General features: G+C 41.2%; 1 protein-coding gene across 1 annotated transcript in view; it reads left to right on the forward strand.

The window, feature by feature from the left end:
• LOC139532104 (putative nuclease HARBI1) overlaps positions 1-8,874 on the forward strand; it is a 203,731-nt gene extending 194,857 nt beyond the window's left edge. Inside the window, exon 11 of the mRNA XM_071329261.1 lies at positions 8,863-8,874. The gene's annotated coding sequence lies outside the window, so the exon portion shown is untranslated. The remainder of the gene's footprint in view (positions 1-8,862) is intronic.
• Positions 8,875-8,902: the final 28 nt, after the last annotated feature.

The following is an 8,902-nucleotide window of genomic DNA, read 5'->3' on the forward strand; positions in this document are numbered from 1 at the left end:
CAATTAGGAGGCCTGCGTCTTGTGACCGTAGCGTACGTATTGGTATGTACGGCAGGACCAACTCGGAAAGATAGGTAGGAGCAAGCCCATGTAACGCTTTATAGGTTAACAGTAAAACCTTGAAATCAGCCCTTGCCTTAACAGGAAGCCAGTGTAGGGAAGCTAGCACTGGAGTAATATGATCAAATTTCTTGGTTCTAGTCAGGATTCTAGCAGCCGTATTTAGCACTAACTGAAGTTTATTTAGTGCTTTATCCGGGTAGCCGGAAAGTAGAGCATTGCAGTAGTCTAACCTAGAAGTAACAAATGCATGGATTAATTTTTCTGCATCATTTTTGGACAGAAAATTTCTGATTTTTGCAATGTTACGTAGATGGAAAAAAGCTGTCCTTGAAACAGTCTTGATATGTTCGTCAAAAGAGAGATCAGGGTCAAGAGTAACGCCGAGGTCCTTCACAGTTTTATTTGAGACGACTTTACAACCATCAAGATGAATTGTCAGATTTAACAGAAGATCTCTTTGTTTCTTGGGACCTAGAACAAGCATCTCTGTTTTGTCCGAGTTTAAAAGTAGAAAGTTTTCAGCCATCCACTTCCTTATGTCTGAAACACAGGCTTCTAGCGAGGGCAATTTTGGGGCTTCACCATGTTTCATTGAAATGTACAGCTGTGTGTCATCCGCATAGCAGTGAAAGTTAACATTATGTTTTCGAATAACATCCCCAAGAGGTAAAATATATAGTGAAAACAATAGTGGTCCTAAAACGGAACCTTGAGGAACACCGAAATGTACAGTTGATTTGTCAGAGGACAGACCATTCACAGAGACAAACTGATATCTTTCCGACAGGTAAGATCTAAACCAGGCCAGAACTTGTCCGTGTAGACCAATTTGGGTTTCCAGTCTCTCCAAAAGAATATGGTGATCGATGGTGTCAAAGGCAGCACTAAGGTCTAGTAGCACGAGGACAGATGCAGAGCCTCGGTCTGACGCCATTAAAAGGTCATTTACCACCTTCACAAGTGCAGTCTCAGTGCTATGATGGGGTCTAAAACCAGACTGAAGCATTTCGTATACATTGTTTGTCTTCAGAAAGGCAGTGAGTTGCTGCGCAACAGCTTTTTCTAAAATTTTTGAGAGGAATGGAAGATTCGATATAGGCCGATAGTTTTTTATATTTTCCGGGTCAAGGTTTGGCTTTTTCAAGAGAGGCTTTATCACTGCCACTTTTAGTGAGTTTGGTACACATCCGGTGGATAGAGAGCTGTTTATTATGTTCAACATAGGAGGGCCAAGCACAGGAAGCAGCTCCTTCAGCAGTTTAGTAGGAATAGGATCCAGTATGCAGCTTGAAGGTTTAGAGGCCATGATTATTTTCATCATTGTGTCAAGAGATATAGTACTAAAACACTTAAGTGTCTCTCCCGATCCCAGGCCCTCGCAGAGCTGTGCAGATCCAGGACAGCTAAGCCCTGGAGGAATACGCAGATTCAAAGAGGAGTCCGTAATTTGCTTTCTAATGGTCATGATCTTTTCCTCAAAGAAGTTCATGAATTTATTACTGCTGAAGTGAAAGCCATCCTCTCTTGGGGAATGCTGCTTTTTAGTTAGTTTCGCAACAGTATCAAAAATAAATTTTGGATTGTTCTTATTTTCCTCGATTAAGTTGGAAAAGTAGGATGATCGAGCAGCAGTGAGGGCTCTTCGGTACTGCACGGTACTGTCTTTCCAAGCTAGTCGGAAGACTTCCAGTTTGGTGTGGCGCCATTTCCGTTCCAATTTCCTGGAAGCTTGCTTCAAAGCTCGGGTATTTTCTGTATACCAGGGAGCTAGTTTCTTATGACAAATGTTTTTCATTTTTAGGGGTGCAACTGCATCTAGGGTATTGCGCAAGGTTAAATTGAGTTCCTCAGTTAGGTGGTTAACTGATTTTTGTCCTCTGACGTCCTTGGGTAGGCAGAAGGAGTCTGGAAGGGCATCAAGGAATTTTTGTGTTGTCTGAGAATTTATAGCACGACTTTTGATGCTCCTTGGTTGGGGTCTGAGCAGATTATTTGTTGCGATTGCAAACGTAATAAAATGGTGGTCCGATAGTCCAGGATTATGTGGAAAAACATTAAGATCTACAACATTTATTCCATGGGACAAAACTAGGTCCAGAGTATGACTGTGGCAGTGAGTAGGTCCAGAGACATGTTGGACAAAACCCACTGAGTCGATGATGGCTCCGAAAGACTTTTGGAGTGGGTCTGTGGACTTCTCCATGTGAATATTAAAATCACCAAAAATTTGAATATGATCTGCTATGACTACAAGGTCTGATAGGAATTCAGGAAACTCAGAGAGGAACGCTGTATATGGCCCAGGAGGCCTGTAAACAGTAGCTATAAAAAGTGATTGAGTAGGCTGCATAGATTTCATGACTAGAAGCTCAAAAGACGAAAACGCCATTTTTTTTTTTGTAAATTGAAATTTGCTATCGTAAATGTTAGCAACACCTCCGCCTTTGCGGGATGCACGGGGGATATGGTCACTAGTGTAACCAGGAGGTGAGGCCTCATTTAACACAGTAAATTCATCAGGCTTAAGCCATGTTTCAGTCAGGCCAATCACATCAAGATTATGATCAGTGATTAGTTCATTGACTACGACTGCCTTTGAAGTGAGGGATCTAACATTAAGTAACCCTATTTTGAGATGTGAGGTATCACGATCTCTTTCAATAATGGCAGGAATGGAGGAGGTCTTTATCCTAATAAGATTGCTAAGGCGAACACCGCCATGTTTAGTTTTGCCCAACCTAGGTCGAGGCACAGACACAGTCTCAATGGGTATGGCTGAGCTGACTACACTGACTGTGCTATTGGCAGACTCCACTAAGCTGGCAGGTTGGCTAACAGCCTGCTGCCTGGCCTGCACCCTATTTCATTGTGGGGCTAGAGGAGTTAGAGCCCTATCTATGTTGGTAGATAAGATGAGAGCACCCCTCCAGCTAGGATGGAGTCCGTCACTCCTCAGCAGGTCAGGCTTGGTCCTGTTTGTGGGTGAGTCCCAGAAAGAGGGCCAATTATCTACAAATTCTATCTTTTGGGAGGGGCAGAAAACAGCTTTCAACCAGCGATTGAGTGCTGAGACTCTGCTGTAGAGCTCGTCACTCCCCCTAACTGGGAGGGGGCCAGAGACAATTACTCGATGCCGACACATCTTTCTAGCTGATTTACACGCTGAAGCTATGTTGCACTTGGTGACCTCTGACTGTTTCATCCTAACATCGTTGGTGCCGACGTGGATAACAATATCTCTATACTCTCTACACTCGCCAGATTTAGCTTTAGCCAGCACCATCTTTAGATTAGCCTTAACGTCGGTAGCCCTGCCCCCTGGTAAACAGTGTATGATCGCTGGGTGATTCGCTTTAAGTCTAATACTGCGGGTAATGGAGTCGCCAATGACTAGGGTTTTCAATTTGTCAGAGCTAATGGTGGGAGCCTTCGGCGTCTCAGACCCCGTAACGGGAGGAGTAGAGACAAGAGAAAACTCAGACTCAGACTCCGACTCGCTACATAATGGGGAGAACCGGTTGAAAGTTTCTGTCGGCTGAATGAGCGACACCGGTTGAGCATTCCAACAGCATTTCCCTCCAGAAGCCATGAGAAAGTTGTCCGGCTGCGGGGACTGTGCGGGGGGATTTATACTACTATCTGTACTTACTGGTGGCACAGACGCTGTTTCATCCTTTCCTACACTGAAATTACCCTTGCCTAACGATTGCGTCTGAAGCTGGGCTTGTAGCACAGCTATTCTCGCCGTAAGGCGATCGTTCTCCTGTATATTATGAGTACAGCGACTGCAATTAAAAGACATCATGTTAATGTTACTACCTAGCTTCGGCTGTTGAAGGTGTTGACGAACCATGTCCAGATAAAGCGTCCGGAGTGAAAAAGTTGAATGAGGGAAAAAGTTGCGATGGAAAAACTAAAAACTAAAAATATAAACGGTAATTAAAAACAAAAACAAAACAAAACAAAACAAAAACAAAAACAAAACAAAAAAACGTAAAGTTGTCAGCTAGCAAAGTAAAGTAAAGTTGGCAGCAAAACGCACAGCAACAAAACGCACAGCAACACGTCTGCAGACTCAACAGGAAGTGACTCAACAGGAAGCTCTGTCAAATAGGTTGTTGATCATTGTTAGACAACCATTTTCAGGGCTTGCCATAGATTTGCAAGTATATTTCAGTTCAAACTGTAACTTGGCCACTCAGGAACATTCACTGTCTTCTTAGTAAGCAACTCCACTGTAGATTTGGTCTTGTGTTTTAGGTTATTGTCCTGCTGAAAGGTGAATTAATCTCTGTGTCTGGTGGAAAGCAGACTGAACCAGGTTTTGCCTTATTCTGAAAATCTCCCCAGTCCTTGACGATTACAAGCATACCCATAACATGATGCAGCCACCACTATGCTTGAAAATATGGAGAGTGGTACTCAGTAATGTGTTGTATTGGATTTGCTCCAAACATAAATCCGGGAAAACTCCAGGGCTGGATGGCATACCAGTTGAGGTATACCAAACCTTTCTTAATGGACTCAGAGGACCGTTATTAGCATGTTTTAACCACTCCTATAAACATTGTAGATTATCAGATACTCAACAAGAAGGTATGATTTCATTATTACTGAAACAGGACCCAAGTGGTAAATATAAAGATCCAGTGCATGAAAAAAATTAGAGGCCCCTTACACTTGTTGTGATACAAAAATTGTAGCAAAATGCATAGCTCATAGAATTAAAAATATATTATTCATCCTAATCAGACAGTTTTTTTTACATGGACGATAAATTGGGGATAATATAAGACAAGTTATGGAAACAGTAGAACACTATGAAAAATTGGGGGAAACCAGGCCTGGTATTCATAGCTTTTGATAAAGTATGCCTGGAATATTTCAATTTTGGAGAAGCTCTTATACAATGGGATAAAGTTATTTATAGTAACCCTATGTGTAAAATAGTAAATAATGACTACTTCTCAGAAAGTATTAAACTGTCAAGAGGAGTAAAACAAGGTTGTCCACTATTGGCACATCTATTTATTATGACCATCGAACTGTTAGCAGTTAAAATCAGATCTAACAATAATATCAAGGGCCTAGAAATCCAGGACTTAAAAACAAAGGTGTCATTGTACGCTAATGATTCATGTTTTCTTTAAATCCACAATTTGGATCCCTCCACTGCCTCATAGAAGATCTAGATAATTTTTCTAACCTCTCTGGATTACAACCAAATTATGATAAATGTACTATATAGCGTTTTGGATTACAAAAAAAATACAACTTTTACATTACTGTGAAGTTTACCAATAAAATGGTCTGACGGTGAAGTGGATATGCTGTTCACCCACGACTGCGTGGCCATGCACGCCTCCAACTCAATCATCAAGTTTGCGGACGACACTACAGTGGTAGGCTTGATTACCAACAACGACGAGACGGCCTTCAGGGAGGAGGTGAGGGCCCTCGGAGTGTGGTGTCAGGAAAATAACCTCACACTCACACTCAACGTCAACAAAACAAAGGAGATGATTGTGGACTTCAGGAAACAGCAGAGGGAGCACCCCCCTATCCACATCGACGGGACAGTAGTGGAGAGGGTAGTAAGTTTTAAGTTCCTCGGCGTACACATCACTGACAAACTGAATTGGTCCACCCACACAGACAGCGTTGTGAAGAAGGCGCAGCAGCGCCTCTTCAACCTCAGGAGGCTGAAGAAATTTGGCTTGTCACCAAAAGCACTCACAAACTTCTACAGATGCACAATCGAGAGCATCCTGTCGGGCTGTATCACCGCCTGGTACGGCAACTGCTCCGCCCACAACCGTAAGGCTCTCCAGAGGGTAGTGAGGTCTGCACAGCGCATCACTGGGGGCAAACTACCTGCCCTCCAGGACACCTACACCACCCGATGTCACAGGAAGGCCATAAAGATCATCAAGGACAACAACCACCCGAGCCACTGCCTGTTCACCCCGCTATCATCCAGAAGGCGAGGTCAGTACAGGTGCATCAAAGCAGGGACCGAGAGACTGAAAAACAGCTTCTATCTCAAGGCCATCAGACTATTTAACAGCCACCACTAACATCGAGTGCCTGCTGCCAACATACTGATCAACTCCAGCTGACTTTAATAATGGAAATTGATGGAAATTGATCAAAAATGTATCACTAGCCACTTTAAACAATGCCACTTAATATAATATAATGTATATGTATATACTGTACTCTATATAATTTACTGCATCTTGCCATCTTTATGTAATACATGTATCACTAGCCACTTTAAACTATGCACTGTTTACATACCCTACATTACTCATCTCATATGTACAGTATATACTGTACTCGATACCATCTACTGCATCTTGCCTATGCCGTTCTGTACCATCACTCATTCATATATATTTATGTACATATTCTTTATCCCTTTACACTTGTGTGTATAAGGTAGTAGTTGTGGAATTGTTAGGTTAGATTACTCGTTGGTTATTACTGCATTGTCGGAACTAGAAGCACAAGCATTTCGCTACACTCGCATTAACATCTGCTAACTATGTGTATGTGACAAATAAAATTTGATTTGGATTTGATTTGATATTCATATCCCCAAAGTGATCTCACTACAATACATTTTAATAGAAAGTTTCCAAAAATAGATAAGATCTTGCTACTGTGGAAAGGAAAATAGCTGTCTATTTGTTGGAAAAACACCCTAATTCAATCTTTAGTCATATCCCAGTATTTGCTTATGGCCTTGCCTACATATAAAAATATATATATTTCATTTTATTTGGAACGGCAAGCCAGGCAAAATTAAACGGACCTATTTATACAATGAATATAAATTTGGAGGGCAGAAATGATTAAATATTAAAGAATTAGACCTCACACTAAAGGCTTCAGTCATACAACAGTTATTATCCTTAAATCTGAAATGGTTCTCTAGTAAATTAGTAAGAATGTCTCACTCCACGTTCAAGAATGGCCTTTGTCCCTTTATTCAGATTACAACCGCTCACTTTCGGTTATTTGAAAACGAAATAATCTCCAAAATATCGTTATTTTTTAACAAGCCACAGAAAGTTGGTTGCAATTTCCACCAGAAAAGACAGAACAAATATCGCGGTTAAACTCAAATTTAATAATTTATTAAAAAAAAGCGTTATTTTTTGATAAAATGTTTAAAAAATATATAATCTTTGTAAATGATATCATACACAGGACTGGTGGAGTTATGTCACACATGCAGCTAACATAGACATATGGAAATGTCTGCTCTACCCAAAATTACAACAAACTAATTGCAGCATTACCACAAAAATGGAAGAGGCAAGTGGAAGGGGGGAAAAGTAAGGAACTTGTCTGTCATTAAAGACCAAAATTGGTTCAAGAAAATTGTGATAAATAAAAATATATACCAGTTTTATTAGAGTTAACTGCACCTCACATTGCAGCCCAAATAAATGCTTCACAGAGTTCAAGTAACAGACACATCTCAACATCAACTGTTCAGAGGAGTCTACATGAATCAGGCCTTCATGGTCGAATTGCTACAAAGAAACCACTAATAAAGGACACCAATAAGAATAAGAGACTTGCTTGGGCTAAGAAACATAAGCAATGGACATTAGACCAGTGGAAATCTGTCCTTTGGTCTGATGAGTCCAAATGAGAGATTTTTGGTTTCAACCACCGTGTCTTTGTGAAATGCGGAGTAGGTGAACAGATGATCTGAAGCATGGAGGAGGAGGGGTGATGGTGTGGGGGTGCTTTCCTGGTGACTCTGTCTGTGATTTATTTTGAATTCAAGGCACACTTAACCAGCATGGCTACCACAGCAGCGTACGCCATCCCATCTGGTTTGCGCTTATTGGTACCATCATTTGTTTTAAAACAGAACAATGACCAAAACACATCTCCAGGCTGTGTAAGGGCTATTTGACCAAGAAGGAGAGTGATGGAGTGCTGCATCAGATGACCTGGCCTCCACAATCACCCGACCTCAACCCAATTGAGATGGTTTTGGATGAGTTGGACTGCAGAGTGAAGGAAAAGCAGCCAAGAAGTGCTCGGCATATGTGGGAACTCCATCAAGAATGTTGGAAAAACATTATGAGGCTGGTTGAGAGAGATGAGCTCTTTTTGCCATTGATGTTGCTTATTTGGATGTAGCTTCACTGTGTTCATTGAATGTCATTAGGTAACATGTGTATTGTTAGCATGAGTGCCATTTGTGACTTTTGTTACTCTGTAATACATGGTTATTAGAAACAGTCCTTTGCTCCAGTTGTTCTATTTATTATCATTCCTTCATGCATAACTTATCCCATTCTATTGCACTCTGCACATATCGATGCAGTGTATTTATATCCTGTGTATTATATTCATAATCTCTGTCTCTGTACCTTTACAGAACAATCCCCATGTTATTCCTCCTCAGTGTGTTTAAATAAAGTTCCTGTGTGTGTTAACTCTTGGCCTGCTTGATTCCCCTCTAACAGGGGGCGGTATCAGTGGGTCACAATCCAGTAAAATGCCAGGACGAACTCGTTGGGCCCAGGCCGGGTTACTGTAAAGCAATTTGTGATAACTGCTGATGTAAAAATGATTTTATAACATTGTATTGTTTGATTGACAGATGGAAGTTGTGGTTGGGGATGGGGATTATGAGGCACAGACAGTTTTAGAGGGTGTAACCAAGGAAAATCCTGTTTTCATACCTGGGTCTTTCAGCAAGGCCATAGATTTATTTATTAACTGGTGAAAGATATATCAGAAAATCAGGAATGGACATTTTGCTAAAAGGTGAATTCTCTAACCTGTGACATAGACACACACACACACT

This window comes from Salvelinus alpinus, chromosome 10 (genome assembly GCF_045679555.1).
Source record: "Salvelinus alpinus chromosome 10, SLU_Salpinus.1, whole genome shotgun sequence".
Taxonomy (NCBI): domain Eukaryota; kingdom Metazoa; phylum Chordata; class Actinopteri; order Salmoniformes; family Salmonidae; genus Salvelinus; species Salvelinus alpinus.